Source organism: Stenella coeruleoalba (genome assembly GCF_951394435.1).
Source record: "Stenella coeruleoalba genome assembly, chromosome: 1".
Taxonomy (NCBI): Eukaryota; Metazoa; Chordata; class Mammalia; order Artiodactyla; family Delphinidae; genus Stenella; species Stenella coeruleoalba.
In genome coordinates, this window is record NC_137169.1 from 104,179,453 (window position 1) to 104,197,574 (window position 18,122).

Genomic DNA, 18,122 nt, shown 5'->3' on the forward strand with positions numbered 1-18,122 from the left:
GTAATACCTCACCCTCAATATTAGTCTGCTAGGACTACCACAAAAAAAACGACTGTGTCACTTAAATGACTGACAGAAGTTTATTTTCCCACAGTTTGGGAGTCCAGAAGTCTGAGATAAAGGTGTCAGCAGGAAATCAATCAATGTGATACACCATATTAACAAATTGAAGGATAAAAACCATATGATAATCTCAATAGATACAGAAAAAGCTTTTGACAAAATTCAACACCCATTTATGATAAAAACTCTCCAGAAAGTAGGCATAGAGGGAACTTACCGCAACATAATAAAGGCCATATATGACAAACCCACAGTCAACATCGCTCACAATGGTGAAAAACTGAAACCATTTCCACTACAATCAGGAAAAAGACAAGGTTACCCACTCTCACCACTATTATTCAACATAGTTTTGGAAGTTTTAGCCACAGCAATCAAAGAAGAAAAAGAAATGAAAGGAATCCAAATCAGAAAAGAAGTAAAACTGTCACTGTTTGCAGATGAGACGATACTATACATAGAGAATCCTAAAGATGCTACCAGAAAACTACTAAAGCTAATCAATGAATTTGGTAAAGTAGCAGGACACAAAATTAATGCACAGAAATCTCTTGCATTCCTATACACTGATGATAAAAAGTCTGAAAGAGAAATTAAGGAAACAATCCCATTTACCATTTCAACAAAAAGAATAAAATACCTAGGAATAAACCTACCTAAGGAGACAAAAGCCCTGTGCACAGAAAACTATAAGACACTGATGAAAGAAATTAAAGATGATACAAACAGATAGAGAGATATGCCACGTTCTTGGATTGGAAGAATCGACATTGTGAAAATGACTATACTACCCAAAGCAATCTACAGATTCAATGCAATCCCTATCAAACTACCAATGGCATTTTTCACAGAACTAGAACAAAAAATTTCACGATTTGTATGAAAACACAAAAGACCCCAAATAGCCAAAGAAATCCTGAGAAAGCAAAACAGAGCTAGAGGAATCAGGCTCCCTGACTTTAGACTATATTACAAAGCTACAGTAATCAAGGAAGTATGGTACTGGCATAAAAACAGAAATATAGATCAATGGAACAGGATAGAAAGCCCAGAGATAAACCCATGCACATATGGTCACCTTATTTTTGATAAAGGAGGCAAGAATATACAATGGAGAAAAGATAGCCTCTTCAGTAAGTGGTGCTGGGAAAACTTGGCAGCTACATGTAAAAGAATGAAATTAAAACACTCCCTTGAAACATACGTGAAGATGTTCAGGCAGTGAGCAGCTGTTGTCAAGATATGGCATGTTGCCTACAGGCAGCAAAGGAACAGACTCAAGAGTTAATAATAAAAACCACTACGCTTCAAGCTGAAAGTCAAGATACAGAACTGTTCCATCACCACACAGGTCTCTCCCATTGGTGCATGGACCACGATGAGAAAAGTTGCAGTCTCTGCTGATGTGACGAGATGGTTGGATCTACAGAGCAGCCAACTCTCTAAGGAAAAGCAGGTGCTGGATTTCTGTACTCAGAGCTAAGCATGCGACTTCAGCATTGAATTAGAATGTTTTTAGTATCACAACTAATCTTTTGAAAGAAAAGGTTCCCAGAAAAAAAATTTGCAGTTAGAGACCCACACATGAATTTTTCTGTTGTTATTGTTGGCTGACTGTAAGAACATATACACAAAAAAAACACAAAAACAGAAATACAGATCAATGGAACAGGATAGAAAGCCCAGAGGTAAACCCACGCACATATGGTCACCTTACCTTTGATAAAGGATGCAAGAATATACAATGGAGAAAAGACAGCCTCTTCAATAAGTGGTGCTGGGAAAACTGGACAGCTACACGTAAAAGAATGAAATTAGAATACTTCCTAACACCATACACAAAAATAAACTCAAAATGGATTAAAGACCTAAATGTAAAGCCAGACACTAAAACTCTTAGAGGAAAACATAGGCAGAACACTCTTTGACAGAAGATCCTTTTGACCCACCTCCTAGAGTAATGGAAATAAAAACAAAAATAAACAAATGGCCTAATGAAACTTAAAAGCTTTTGCACCACAAAGAAAACCATAAACAAGACAAAAAGACAACCCTCAGAATGGGAGAAAATATTTGCAAATGAAGCAACTGACAAAGGATTAATTTCCAAAATATACAAGCAGCTCATGCAGCTCAATATCAAAAAAACCCAATCCAAAAATGGGCAGAAGACCTAAATAGACATTTCTCCAAAGAAGATATACATATTGCCAATAAACATACGAAAGGATGCTCAACATCACTAATCATTAGAGAAATGCAAATCAAAACCACAATGAGGTATCACCTCACACCAGTCAGAATGGCCATCATCAAAAAATCTACAAACAATAAATGCTGGAGAGGGTGTGGAGAAAAGGGAACCCTCATACACTGTTGGTAGGAATGTAAATTGATACAGCCACTATGGAGAACAGTATGGAGGTTTGTTAAAAATCTAAAAATAGAACTATCATACGACCCAGCAATCCCACTACTGGGCATATACCCTGAGAAAACCGTAATTCAAAAAGAGTCATGTACCACAATGTACGTTGCAGCACTATTTACAATAGCAAGTATATGGAAGCAAGCTAAGTGTCCATCAACAGATGAATGGATAAAGAAGATGTGGCACTTATATACAATGGAATATTACTCAGCCGTAAAAGGAAACGAAATTGAGTTATTTGTAGTGAGGTGGATGGACCTAGAGTCTGTCATACAGAGTGACGTAAGTCAGAAAGACAAAAACAAATATTGTATGCTAACGCATATATATGGACTGTAAAAAAAAAGAATGTTTCTGAAGAACCTAGGGGCAGGGCAGGAATAAAGACACAGATGTAGAGAATGGACTTGAGGACAGGGGGAGGGGGAAGGGTAAGCTGGGACGAAGTGAGAGAGTAGCATTAACATATATACACTACCAAATGTAATATCGATAGCTAGTGGGAAGCAGTTGCATAGCACAGGGAGATCAGCTCGGCGCTTTGTGACCACCTAGAGAGGTAGGATAGGGAGGGTGGGAGGGAAACGCAAGAGGGAGGAGATATGGGGTTATATGTATAGCTGATTCACTTTGTTATACAGCAGAAACTAACACAAAAATATAAAGCAATTATACTCCAATAAAGATGTTAAAATAAAAAGGTATCAGCAGGGTTGGTGTCTTCTGAGGCCGCTGTCCTTGGCTTACAGATTGCTGTCTTCTCCCTGTGTCTTTACAGGGTCTTCCCTCTATGTCTTTATCTCTTTTTTTTTTTTTTAGAGGTACGCGGGCCTCTCACTGTTGTGGCCTCTCCCGTTGCGGAGCCAACAGGCTCCGTCGGACGCGCAGGCTCAGCGGCCGTGGCTCATGCGCAGCCGCTCCACAGCATGTGGGATCTTCCCAGACCGGGGCACGAACCCGTGTCCCCTGCATCGGCAGGCGGACTCTCAACCACTGCGCCACCAGGGAAGCCCTTTATCTCTTTTTATAAGGACACCAGTCATACTGGATTAGGATCAACCCTAATGACCTCATTTTAATTTAGTCACCTCTTTAAAAACTCTTTCTCCGAATAGTCACATTCTGAGGTACTAGGGGTTAGAACTTCTACATATGAATTGTGGGGAAAGGAGGAAAAACTCAGCCCATAACACCCTTCAAGTCCTGAACCAGCACCTAGCATGTTGCTGATCGTCAGAAAATGGATAAAACCTTTACTGGTCAGATAAATTTGTCCAGGAAAGCAGGAGTAATAAATAAAACGGTGGCCTGGGAGAGATGTTCAAGTGAAGGCTGAGTTTAAATTCCTCCTTCTGGGGTGAATAAAGCTGAGCTTTGGTCTGAGAGTGTGGCTGGAAGTGTGAGCTGGGAAGGGAGGTCTGGCCTTGGCTCTCCTGTGGACTTGCTATGTGGCCTTGGGCAATTTAATGGCCCCACATCTCAATTTCCTCTTTGGCAAATGGGGGCAGGATATCATCTTTCATTCCCAGGGGCTATGACAGTGAATTAAGGAAAAGGCAGAGTCTTTGGGGTCCCTTAGTGAGAGAAGCTGAGCTAGTAGAAGGTTCTACCACACAGGCCAGGTAGCTTAAACATTCTTCGATCATTACATGTTCAAGCAACAAATTTTCAGACATGATTTCAAGCTTGCAAGCAAGTATTTTTGGAGAATTTGAATTACCCACTGGGATGTTTTTGCACTGTAGTCCACTGAGAGATTTGACTTTAAAAGCTTTTCACTTTAGCCTTTGCTTAGCTTCGAACACAGGTTTATATTTAGACCTGCTGTTTTATTTTCTCGCTCATAGTTTAGGGCCTTAGGAGTCTCAACAAATTCTCTCTGTCTTCTATGGGGTTTAAAAAGTCTGAAAACAAAATAAAGCCTCTGCTTGGAGGCTTTCCTTGGGCTGGATTTAAAGAAAAAAGCTGGGGGCATGAAGCAAGGGGAGAGTTAGACCCTGAATTATTTGGTAAACACAAGCACTATCAACTGTGTAACTGTCCAGCCTTTCACCTTCTTTGACCATAAGGACAGTCAACCCAAGGTACATTTCATCTTGCATATTTCTGTGATTCTTTGGCAATTGTTCTGATGGCCTTATGTTCCATGGAGATCCTTTTGAGACTGATCGTCTTCTGAGATTCACCAGTCAGGGCCTGAGCAAGAGAACACAGTTGGGGCTTCCCTGGTGGTGCAGTGGTTGGGAGTCCGCCTGCTGATGCGGGGGACGCGGGTTCGTGCCCCGGTCCAGGAGGATCCCACGTGCCGCGGAGCGGCTGGGCCCGTGGGCCATGGCCGCTGGGCCTGCGCGTCCGGAGCCTGTGCCCCGCAGCGGGAGAGGCCGCAGCAGTGAGAGGCCCGCGTACCGCAAAAAAAAAAAAAAAAAAAAAAAAGAGAGAACACAGTTGACTTCTTCCATGCTTTATCTGAGGGTATAATCCTATCCCCTCTTGAGAGCTTAAATCCAAAACACAGAACACCTTTTGGAGATTCCAGTGCATTCTTAAATGATACCTGCACCTCTTCCTTCCCCTCACTCTTTCCCTCTCTCTAATCCTTCCTGAGTTTCTCCTTTTCTACTTTCTTCTCGTCTTTCTTTTAGGTCACCAGACTTATAACTCCGGGCTTACTCTCTCAGTATATCATTGCTTATTGGAAAGAATGTTGCACATAGAGAATTAAAAGACTTGAGTTCCAAATCCCACTCTACCTTATACCAGCAACATCACTTTAGGCAAGACACTTTATTTCTTTAGGCTGTAACTCCCACATCTGTAAAATGGGGATAACAGTAATGCCTGACAGTTTTATTGTGAGCAGCTCATAAAATAATATATGTGAAAGTATCTGGGAAAAGGCACTCAATACATATGACTTCATATTAACCAAGCCTCTGAATAAATCTCAAGCTTGAAAAGCCTCAGAATCCTAAACTGTAAAATGAAAATAATTATAGCTACCCTGCCGTCATCATGATGAATCATGGGGATTACGAGATGAGATGTATATAAAAAGCTTCATAAATTGAAAATCATTGAAGCAATGTGAAGTATCACATTCCCACTGCTTCTTCACAGGGTAGAGGATGACAGCTCACGATCAGCCTGTGTGATGCCGTTGAGGGATGTAGTCAAGTCAGTATTGCCCACTTGTTCTGGTTCTTTTCTCTCTCCGTCTGTCTCTGTCCCTCAGGATGGAATGCTATGTTGAAAGACTCTCCTTTTCTGTCTGACATGATTTCTTTCTGCACTACAGGCTGTTCTCCAAAGTGAATAATGACAATGCCATGTCTTCAATGAGGCAGAACACCAACACTAAATTGTGTCATCGCTTCTCTCATGCTGTAAAGTAGCATGTGGTGGGCCCAGGATCCCAGTCAGGGAATGGCCACCCTGGTGAGTTGGACTGATACGGCCTGTTGAATCCATTGCTTAGATCCCGTGGCAGTCATTTAGTATTATTACTTTCCCTCCTCTTTTTGGAATTGTGCTTCCTCCTGTCTCCATATGAAGCATGAGTGAATTGGGAGAAGGCTGGGAAGGCGAAGAGGCTCAAAACAAGAGCAAAAGATGATAATGATAACAACTCACATTTGCAAAGTGTTTTACAGTTATAATGCCCTTTAAAATATATTGTTACATATGGTTCTTACTGCATAAACTCATGCAAATTATTTCATTTCTGTACCTCAGTTCCTCATCCATAAAATGGTGGTAACGCCTACTTCATAAGGTTGTGAGGGCTGAACAGTAATGTATGTAAACAGTCCAAAAGTGTGTCTGGAACTCAATCCCTCATTTATTTAATGATATTTATAGAATGTCCACTATGTCTCAGATACTGCACTAGGAACTGGGGACAGATCAGTAAATAGGACACTTAAGCCTCTGACCTCATGATGCTTACACCCTAGTAGCATATAGTAAATGTGCATGAACGCACACACAAATATAGCTGATGTGATTATTAACAGAGACATGTGAATTGAGAGGAACAAATAATTTAAAGAGAGGGTATGAAGATAGAATTAATTTGGGCTAGGAGATCAAATAGTACTGACGGGAGGGGAGGGGAAGGACAAAAAGGATTATTCTCTAGGTTCTGGATGGGTCAAGAGAAAGGTGGTTCCATACACAGAGATAAGGGCTGTGGAAGGAGAGACAGTATGGGTATGTGGTAGGCAGTCTGTAATGGCTCTCAGATCTCCTTGCCTCCTGGTATTCATCCCCTCCCCGGAGTGAGGGAGTAAGGGCCAGATCTTTCAACGGCAAAAGTGTTGGGATGTCACTTTCGAGATTAGGTTACAGAAAACGTTGTGACTCCTGTCTTGCTTCTCCTTTTTTACTTGCTCTCTGTCTCTCACGCTCTCTCTCTCTTTCTCTCACACTCTCTCTCTCTCTTTCTCTCAACGCCCTCACTTTGAGCAAAGCCAGCTACACATTGTGAGTAGCCCATTGCAGAGGCCCACATGGCAAGAAACTGATGTCTCTAGACAACAACCAGTGAGGACCTAAGGCTCTCAATTCACACGAGTGAGATTCGAAGTAGATCTTCTGCGGCCTACCAAGGTAATGAGCTTGCAAGTGGATCCTGGCCGACACCGTGATTTCAACCTTGTGAGAGACTCTGAGTCACCTAGTTAAACTTTGCCTATATTCCTGACCCACGGAAACTGTGAGATAAGAAATGTTTGTTGTTTTAAGCCACTACATCTTAGGGTAATATGTTTGAAAATATTATGCAATAAATAACTAATACAGAGTGTGAAGATAATGAGTTCACTTTGAGATTTTAGTTTGAGGCACATAACGACCATCTAAGTGTTAGGCAGTAGGCAGTGCGATATGTGGATCTGCAGTTCATTTCCCCAAGAAGGGCAGTGAGAGCCGAAGCTAGACTTCAGTGGATCAAGGAATGATGAGAGGTGGAAAAGTTGAAGATAGGGAGACTCCTCTTTCAAATAGTGTGACTTTCAAGAAAGAGGAGAAATACTGTGCCAGGTTCTTCTCAAGAGATGGAAATAAGGAGTTCAAGGAAAGCTTTTTGTTTGTTTTTTAATTACATATTTAAGTAGAAACAATTTATTCGATTGGTGAGAGGTGAGACATTTATGTTGAGGGAGAATTGTACCAATTTAGAAAGAAAGCTAGAAATGTAAAGGAAAATGACAGGATAATAAATGAAACAAGGTTCTAGATAGAACAGGAGAAGAGGGAGTGAAAAGAACTAGTGAAGGGATTACACAGAGCCCAGAGAGAAGTGCATTTGTTTTCTTCTGTTACATAAATCACTGCAGATGTAGCAGCTTGAAACAACATCCATTTATTATCTCACAGTTTTGGGGTCAGGAGTCCAGGCATCCGTTATCCAGGTCCTCCCATCAGGGTCTCATAGCCTGCAATAAAGTGTCAGTTCCTTTCTGTACCTTAGAGTCCTCTTTCAAATTCATGAGGTTGTTGGCAGAATACAGTTGCTAGGGTTGTAGGACTGAGGTCTCTGTTTTCTTACTGGCTGTCAGCCAGGGGGTGTTTTCAGCTCCTTGAGGCCACCTTCAGTTCCTTGCCGTGTGGCCCTGTCACAGACTCTCACACAACACGGCATCTTACTTATTCAAGGTCAGCAGAAGAATCTCTCAATCGCTCTTTAGTCTGCTAAGGTGGAGTCTTATATAATGTGTGTAATCAGGGGAATGACTTTCCCATCATCTTTGCCATATTCTATTGGGTAAAAGCAAATCATAGGTTCCGCCTACATTCAAGGGTTCCACCTACAGGAGCATAACTCATTGGGTATCACTTTGGGGTGTGTCCACTTTAGGAAGTGAGAATAGTTAGGGATACAATAACTCATTTGGCATGGACATTTGCTGGAAAGTTTTTTTTCAAAGGGATGTTCAGATGAGCAACTCATGATAGCTAACGTATGCAGCCCACTCTCCTGGACATGCAGTTATTACGGTGCTGAAAAGGCATCCTCCTTTTGCCCTAATGACTCCTAGTGGCATTACTTCAGTTATGCAGGGCCATGCCTTCGTAATATCCAGGTCAAGGGACAGGCTTGACAATGAGTTTGAGAAGACATCTATGTTCCAGCTAGTAATTGTATTCAGAGAGACAAATTTGTAACACAACAATTCTGAAAATAAGGAAAAGTGCTGCCTGGAGTGCAGTGGCTCTAGAGAGACCTCATATAGTGTGAAATAAAGACTAGAAATCAGAAGTCAAACTGAGACTATGCAACCAGCTATCTGTGTAGACTTGAGACAACTCACTACTTGACTCTATTGCTCCTTTGTCATTTGTAAGATGATGCTCTTGAAGTACAGTGCTGGTTTCCAAGTGATACTTCTCAAACTATAAATCACTTTCTACAGAGATGCTTTAGAATTTCAGCAAAAGAAAGGGTGTTCTCCACCAAACAACAAAGATTTCACTTATTGGTTCATTGATTCATCACTTTATTTATCTATTTGACATTTCAGATTTCCTATGTAATTCTATAGAAAAGGAGGTTGAGCTCCATTTAATTTCTCAAAATAAGTGTGAAAATCACGAAGGTAGTTAATCTCTAGGGTCTAACTCTGATCCTCTTTGGCTCTATGAGAGACTGTGCATAGAGACTTTTTTTTCTTTTTCTTTTATTGTGGTAAGAACACGTGACATGTTATCTACCCTCTTATAGATGTTTAACTGTACAATATAGTATTGTTATCTATAGTCACAGTGCTGTATAGCATCTCTAGAAGTTATTCATCTTGCATAACTGAAATTTTAAACCCATTGATGAGTACCTCCCTATTCCTCCTTGCCCTCAGCCCCTGGCAACCACCATTTTATTCTTTGCTTCTATGAGTTTGACTATTTAGATACCTCATATAAGTGGAATCATGCAGTAATTGTTCTCCTGTGACTGGTTTATTTCACTTAGCATAATGCCCTCAAAGTTCATCTATGTAGCTGCATATCTCAGTATCTTCTTCTTTCGTAAGGCTGAATAATATTCTATTGTATGTGTATACCAAAAATTTTAATCCATTTAGGACATTTAGGTTGTGTCCATATCTCAGTTATTGTGAATAATGCTGCAATGAACATGAGAGTGCTAATATCTCTTTGAGATCCTGATTTCAATTCTTTTGGATCTCCTCTACCCAGAGGCAGTATTGCTGGATCATATGGTTGCTCTGTTTTTAATTTTTTTAAAGAATCTCTATACTGTTTCCCATAGTGGCTGCACTATTTTGCATTCCAGCTAACATTGTACAAGTGTTCCAATTTCTCTGTATACTCACCAACACTTAACTTTTTTGTGTGTGGTACTGCCATAAACAGAGGCATATAGACCAAATGGAATAGAATAAAAGCCTGGAAGTAAATCCACACATATATGGTCAACTGATCCTCCACAAGGGTGCCAAGAATATAGAGTAAGGAAAGGACAGTCTCTTCAACAAATGGTGTTAGGAAAACTGTATATCCACATGTGAAAAATGAAATTGGAAATTTACACCATATCAAAAAATTGAGCTCAAAATGCTTTAAAGACTTAAACATACCCTCAAATTATAAAACTCCTAGAAGAAAACACAAGAGAAAAACTTCATGACATTGGTCTTAGCAATGATTTGTATGACATCAAAGTACAGTCAACAAAAGCAAAAATGACAAGTGGGACTACATCAGACGCAAAACCTTCTGCAAAGTAAAGGAAACCATCAATAGAGTAAAAAGAAGGCTGTGGAATGGGAAAAAAAAATTGCAAACCATATATCTGATAAGGTGTTAATTTCCAAAATATATAAGGAACTCCTACAGTTTAATAATTTTTAAAAAACCTACCCAGTTAAAAAATAGCCTAAGAACTTGAATAGATGTTTCATCAAAGAAGACACATACATGGATAACAGACTTATGAAAAGATGCTAGACATCAATAATCATTAGGGAAATGAAAGCTAAAACCACAATGAAGATATCATCATCATCTCACAACTGTTTTGATGGCTACTATGAAAAAAAAAAAGACAACAACTCTTGGTGACATGTGGAGAAATTGGAACCCCTAAAGAGACTTAAGACTAGTGCTCTGGAGTCAGAATGTTCTTGGGTTGAATTCTCTCTCCACTACTGTGGGACCGTGAACAAGCTACGTAATTTCCCTGAGACTCAGGTAATAGTTGAATCCCCTACACAGGGTGAATGGGTGAATGTGAAGATTTATTCACAGAGTCAAGGTTAACTTGTCTGAGACTTATTCCCCCACAGCCTGGCTCCCTGAAAAATTCAGTGGAAACCATTTCCATACAGTCCAATGCTTAAGGTAGTTAATGCTGACAGAATGTTGAGGGAGTGAATCAAGTTCCAGTTTTTAAGTCATAAAAGCTACAACCCCAGTGCCTTAATCCCAGTCCCTCATCACACCCTAGAGAAAGGGAAAATCATATCTTTTCAGTAAATAGCACGGGTCAACTGGATATACATATTGAGAAAAAAAAATAAAGAATCTTAACCCCTATCTCAGATCATGTTCCCAAGTCAGTTCCAAATGGATTGCAGGTCTGAATGGGAAATACAAAACAATAAAGCTTTAAAACAATAGGATATCTTTATAATTTAGAGTAGGCAAAGATTTCTTAAACATGTTACAAAATGCACTAGCCATAAAAGAAAAAAAATAATTTAGGCTAAATTACTATTAGAACTTCTACTCATTAAGATACTATTAGTATAATGAAAGGCAGCCCACAGAATGAGAGAAAATATTTTAATAAGAAATACAAGAAACAACTAAAAAAATGGGCAGAACAGGCACCTTATCAAAAAATGATGCAATGCCAATAAATACACAAAAATGTTTTCGATCTCATTAGTCATCAGGGAAAAGCAAATTAAAACTACAATTCTAGAGATACCTATCCTGGCACCATGCATTCCTTGCAAAGAGAAGGATGTGTAGTGTGGGTGAGACCCATCCAAAACACATTTCAGAGTGTCCTTGGACACAGACAAAGTGAGCTCCATGCCTGATGCCTTCCTTGACTCTGCTTCTACCCAATTTCCACGTTCATTTCACACACTTACTGTATATCTACACTGTACAGGGCACTGGGTACACAATGGCCAATAAAACAGACATGGTTCTTGCCTTTGTGAAGTCTAGTGAGAAACCTAGATGATCAACAAATAAATACACACCTGAATATACAAATGGTATATGCTATGATATAAAATAATAGTTACTGTGAGGATAATAAATGAAAATTTTGAGCAAAGGCCATAGAGGAAGTGCTGTTTAAGCTGAGAGGTGAAGGTAACAATAGAAAGGCCTGTCAGGTAGAAGTGATAGCATAAATACTGAAGGGCAGTAAACCTGGGATTAGAATAGCAGAAGTAGGAGCAAGAAGGATATCAAAGGTGAGTTAATAAGGGTAAGAGGAGCTGAAGCTATACATGGGGGCAAGGGTCATACAGGCCTTTGTAGACTACTTGCGGCTTTGAACCTTACATTAAGTGCAATGGACGCTAATATAGGTTTTTAGGCATGAAAATAATACAGTCCAATATAGATTTTTTTTTTAAAAAGATGCTTCTGGCTTCTGTGGGGAAGATGAATTGAATGAAGGGAGCAAAAGTAGAAAACTGGACACCAGTTAGGAAGATACATCCATTGTTCAAGTGGAAAATGAGAGGAGCTGGATCAGGAAAGTGGCCCCAGAGATGGAGAACAGTGGGTGAGTCAAATGATACTTTGGAGATAGAGCCACCAATTCTGTGGATTGGGGACATCTGAGAAGAGGGATTCATGTTTCTAGTTCACAAAAGAGGACCATTTCAATGAACATGATTTTTCTAGTCATGCATAGGATCTGAGATTGTTCGGGGACAGAGCAAAAACAAGCCTCATCTCTTCCATTTCTGAATTCTCTTCTTCTCTACTTGGGCAAAGGTGGGGGTCAAGCTCCAGCTCTGTGACTGTTGGACATAGTTGTTTTCCCTCTCTTGTAAAATCCTCTGAAACCATTCCAGATAGAATTCCTAAAACATTCCAGTGTTAAATGTGTGTGCTTATATCTAACCTGAATCTTTTCTGTTGTAGGGGTTAAATTCAAGTTTCCTGTTGGAAAATGGCTTTCTTCTTCTCAGCAGGAGACAGTGTGATATTTCTGTAGAAACCTCAGAACCTCATTTTTCACCTTCTCCTCCCAAGGCCTCTGTGCTGAGAATCCACTTTTTCTCCCATACGTGGAAGTGTAGGAAAAAAGGGCCATCTTCCTTAGACTGCTTCTGAGGAGGCTATTAAAAAGACAGCTTTACAGGACGTTTATAGCGTTCCTGATCCTAGAGGGCAGGCCTGCAGGGCCTGGCAGGGGAGAGTGTTTGTGTGTGTTCTGGATGAAGCTGCTGTCTTCAAATCCAGATGGCCCATGATGTCACTGGAAAAAAACCCTGAAACGTGCTATAAGAAAGAACTTTTTTATAGCTCCCTGTGTAATGTTCCTATACACTGGGCTTGAGATGGGGAAAAAAGGAACTGAAAGACTTTCCTACTCCTAATGGCCCTGCCCACTGTCACTTTGGGCTGCAGGGAAAGGAAGGGCTGAAGGAAAATAAGGATTTAGGTGGGAGGAGGGGAAAAGAGCAGAAGATAAAGGAAGTTGAGTTAACCCTCTCTCCTTTATATAGCCTTTATATCTTGGCACCATGAACTTACCACACTGGGGCACAGATCTTGTTTATATATTGACTCCCCTGCTAGACTTTGTGAACAGTGTTCCTGCCTTACTTATTTCTGTAACCTCAGAATCTGAAGCAATGTTTATTACATAATAGATATTCAATAAATGTCAAAAGAATGGCATTCTGCATTGGAGCCACATTATTAAAGACCATAACAGAAACAATCAGGAGAAAGAAAAGAAAGAAACCAAAATTTGTTTGTTTTATATGTCTCACGTGTCCTAATAGACACCTTTGGATACATTTTCCTTATTGCTATTGGTTGAGATAAAAGTCAATAATCCCACTTTAAAGAAGAGAAAGCAGAAGCTTAGAGAAGGTAAATAATGTGTCCAAGGTCAGGCAGCAAGTACAGCCAGCATTCAAGCCCAGGTTTGATTGATCGACTCCAAAGTAGTTCCTGCTTGTATGGCCTGCCTTTCCCAGGAAACTACCACTCTACATTCTTCTCTACCTCAAACAAAGCAGACAGAAAAGTAGGCCATGAGTGGGAAGAAGTGGGCTGGGAAAGTGAGTCCTAATTCAGTATGCATTTCAAACAAACAGATTCTGCTGAAACATAGTGTGTGGATGCTTTTAGGAACACACAGTTGGATTTCTTGTAATTTTCTAGCTGTTTCCCACCGAACTGGAAGTAAGTTCCAAAGAGCCTAAGTTACTCAAGTCAGCTTGAGTATAATGGCTTATATAATGAGAAAATATGGCTTACAAGGAAAACCATTCCCTACTTAGATTAAGGATGACTCAAATAAACTTTGATATTTTAGCTTAAAAAATATGGGTGGTGGAGAAAAGGACAGGAAAGAAATGATCAAGAATGACTCTGCAAAATATTTTGTAATCAGATGAGAAAAACTCTCCTAGATTTTTATTCCCTCACCATTGAACCTTACATAAGCAAATGTTTGGAGGTAGGAGTTGGGGTAAGTTTTAGTTGGGCTAAGTTTTATATCTTGCTAATATAAGCACATAAAATTTTAGAACTGAAAACTCTTTTGAGTCTTAAGTTTAGATTCTAAACTTAAATATCTAAGCCAACTGCTTCACTTCATCTCCAAGAAGACCTGGCCCAGAAGATAGATGATAGAGAAACTTGCCAGACTCTATAGATGGTTAATGTCAGAAGTAGCATAGAACCCAGGGGTTGGGTCTCCCAGTTAAGAGATCTTGCCACTACATTAAGAAAACATATAAGACAAGTTCAGGAGATCAAGATGGCAGAGTAGAAGGACACTGAGCTCACCTCCTCCCATGAACAGATCAAAAATATGTCTACATGTGGAGCAATTCTCACTGAAAATAAAGACTGGCAGAAAGACTCCTACAACCGAGTCTAAAGAAAAATCCATATAGAGTCTGGTAGGAAGGGAGGACAAACTATCAGGTCAGGACCCATGCCTGTAAGAGGGGACACAGAAGAGGAGAGGGGTATCACAAGTTTCAAGATCCTCCCTGGGGTGTGAGTGGTTCTAACCACATATTGGGCACCCAAGCCCTAATACCAGGATGACAAGTCCCCTTGGTTGGTTTGAAAACCAGTGGGGCTTAGAGGAAGGCTGTAAGAAACTTAGACTCTACTAGTGATGAGCACACACAAGCTTGCTTACTCCCAGCAAATACAACCACAGGAAACAGACTGAAACTGCCTGGGGCTCTGGCCAGTTTCCTGGAACTTCCCAGCATTCTCCCTGGCCCCTGCCAAATATCTACCACAGTCCCAACTCCAGAACAGATCCCCACTAAGGTGAAGGTTGCTGTTGCTGAGGAAAGTGCACACTTGGGGAAACGGAGCAAGCTTGGACAATGCACTGCATCTGAATGGGGTGAGGGTGGTCATCACTGGTACTCATGGAGTCAGTGGATTGGGACCTCTCTTGCCCTGAATGGCATGGTGGAATTGTCCCAGCAAGCGCCCCAGCCCACACTGGGTGCCTGCTCCAGCCCTTTTCCAGCACTGTTCCCCTCTGAAGCAAAGGTGTCTTTACTGGGAGGGGAGAGAGAACACACTTAGAGAGAATGGAACCACCTCAGACCCAACCCTCACGGCTTCTACTCTAGCACATTGGGACCCAACCCTGCCCCTGATAGGGCAGTGACAACCACCAAGCATAGGAGAAGCCTTCACTCATACCTGGTTCTGGCTATAGCCCCTCCACCTCCAGCCTCACCTCCCACCAAGGTGATAGCTGTCAGCACACACTGGGAGATGTGACCCATGTTCACTTTGGATCCAGCTCTCCCACCAGAGCCACTGGACACACACAGACTGCATAGTGATGCTCCCACACAAGGACATGACTTCAAGACCAGGATAGGTAACTGTTTAACCTAATTTCATAGAGACTGAGAAAGTTAAATAACATGAAAAGACAGGAATTTGTTTCAAACAAAAGAACAAGAAAAACACCTGGAAGAGAACCACTAATGAAACAGAGACAAACAATTTATCAGATAAAGAGTATAAAACATTAGTAATAAGAATACTAACTGAGGGAATTCCCTAGTGGTCCAGTGGGTGAGACTCTGTGCTCCCAATGTAGGGGGCTGGGGTTTGATCCCTGGTTGGGGAACTAGGTCCCACATGCATGCCGCAACTAAGAGTTCGCATGCCACAACTAAGGAGTTCACATGCAACTAAAAGAGCTCACATGCCACAACTAAAGATCCTACATGCCACAATGAAGATCCCACGTGCCACAACTAAGACCCAGAGAAACCAAAATAAATGAATTTATTTATTTACTTAATGAAGCTTTTTAAAAAAAAAGAATGCTATCTGAACTTGAAAAAGAATAGACAAATGCAGTGAGAATTTTAATTAGGAACTAGAAAAAAAAAGAACCAATCAGAGCTGAAGAACACAATAACTGAAATGAAAAACACTAGAAGGAATGAAAAGCAGACCAGGTGATATGGAAGAACGCATAAGTGATTTGGAGATAGAATAATGGAAATCACCTAATCAGAACAGCAAAAAGAAAAACAAATTTTTAAAATGCAGACAATTTAAAGGATCTCTGAAACAATGTCAGCTGCACTAACATTCCCATTATTGTGGTCCCAGAAGGAGGAGAGAAAAAGGTCAAAAATATATCTGATGAAATTATGCCTGAAAACTTCCTGAACCTGAAGAAGGAAACAGATATCCAGGAACAGGAACCATAGAGAGTTCCAAACAAGATAAACCCAAAGAGACCCACACCAAAGATATCATAAGTAAAATAGCAAAAGTTAAAGAATTTAAAGGTGGTAGAGAAAAACAGAGTCACATACAAGAGAGGCCCCACAAGGGCTATCAGCTGATTTTTCAGCAGAAGCTTTGAAGTTCAGAAAGGGAATGGAATGATATATCTAAAGTGCTGAAAGGAAAAAATCTACAACCTACGGATGCTCTACCCAGCAAGGTTATCATTCAGTATTGAAGAGATAAAGAGCTTTTCATACAAGCAAAAACTAAAAGAGTTCATCACTACTAAACTGACCCTAAAAGAAGTGTTAAAGGGTCTTTTTAAGTGGAAAAGAAAAGGCTACAACAAGAAGTAAGAATTTATAGGGAAAGAAAAATCCCACTGGTAAAGGCAAATATATAGTAAAGGCAGTGGGTCAACCACTTAAATAAACTATTACAAAGATTAAAAGACAAATTGTAAAATCAACTATAACTACAATAAACTGTTAAGGTATAGGCATGAAGACGTAAAATGTAACATCAAAAACAAAATGATGGGAGGCTAAAAATGCTGATCTTTTAGAAAGTGTTTGAACTTAAATAACTATTAGTTTAAAGCAAGTATGGTTATGGTTGATATATATGAACTCCATAGTAACCACAAATCAAAAACCTACAATAGACACACAAAAACTAAAAATGAAGGAACCCAAATGTAACACAAAAGAAAATCATCAAACCACAAGGAAGAGACTAAAATAAGAGAAAAAGAACAAAGAAAAACTACAAAAACAACCAGAAAACAAATAGCAAAATGGCAATAAGTACATACCTATCAATAATCACTTTAAATGTCAATGGACTAAATGCTCCAATCAAAAGACACATGGTGAGACTTCCCTGGTGGCACAGTGGTTAAGAATCTGCCTGCCAATGCAGGAGACATGGGTTTGAGCACTGGTCTGGGAAGATCCCACATGCCATGGAGCAACCAAGGCCGTTTGCCACAGTTACTGAGCCTGCGCTCTAGAGCCCGTGAGCCACAACTACTGAGCCTGTGAGCCACAACTACTGAGCCCATGAGCCACAACTACTGAAGCCCATGGGCCCTAGAGCCCATGCACCACAACTACTGAGCCCAAGTGCCACAACTACTGAAGCCCATGCACTCTAGGGCCCGTGTGCCACAACTACTGAGCCCACGTGCTGCAACTACTGAAGCCCACACACCTAGAGCCCATGCTCCGCAACAAGAGAAGCCACTGCACTGAGAAGCCCATACACCACAAGGAAGGGTAGCCCCCACTCGCCACAACTAGAGAAAGCCCATGTACAGCAACAAAGACCCAACACAGCCAAAAATAAATAAATAAATTTATTTATTTTTAAAAAAAGACATAGGGTGGCTGGTTGGATTAAAAAACAAAGAAACAAAAAACCCAAGATCCATCTACATGCCACCTACAAGAGACTCACTTCAAAGCTAATGACACACACAAACTGAAAGTGAGAAAATGGAAAAAGATATTCCCTGTAAATAAAAATGTACAGAAAGCTGGGGTAGCAATACTCAAAGGAGACTTTAAAAAAAAAATCTATTGTAAATGACAATAAAGGGCATTATATTGTATAATAATGAGAGAGTCAATGCAAGAAGAGGATAGAATATTCATAAACATATATG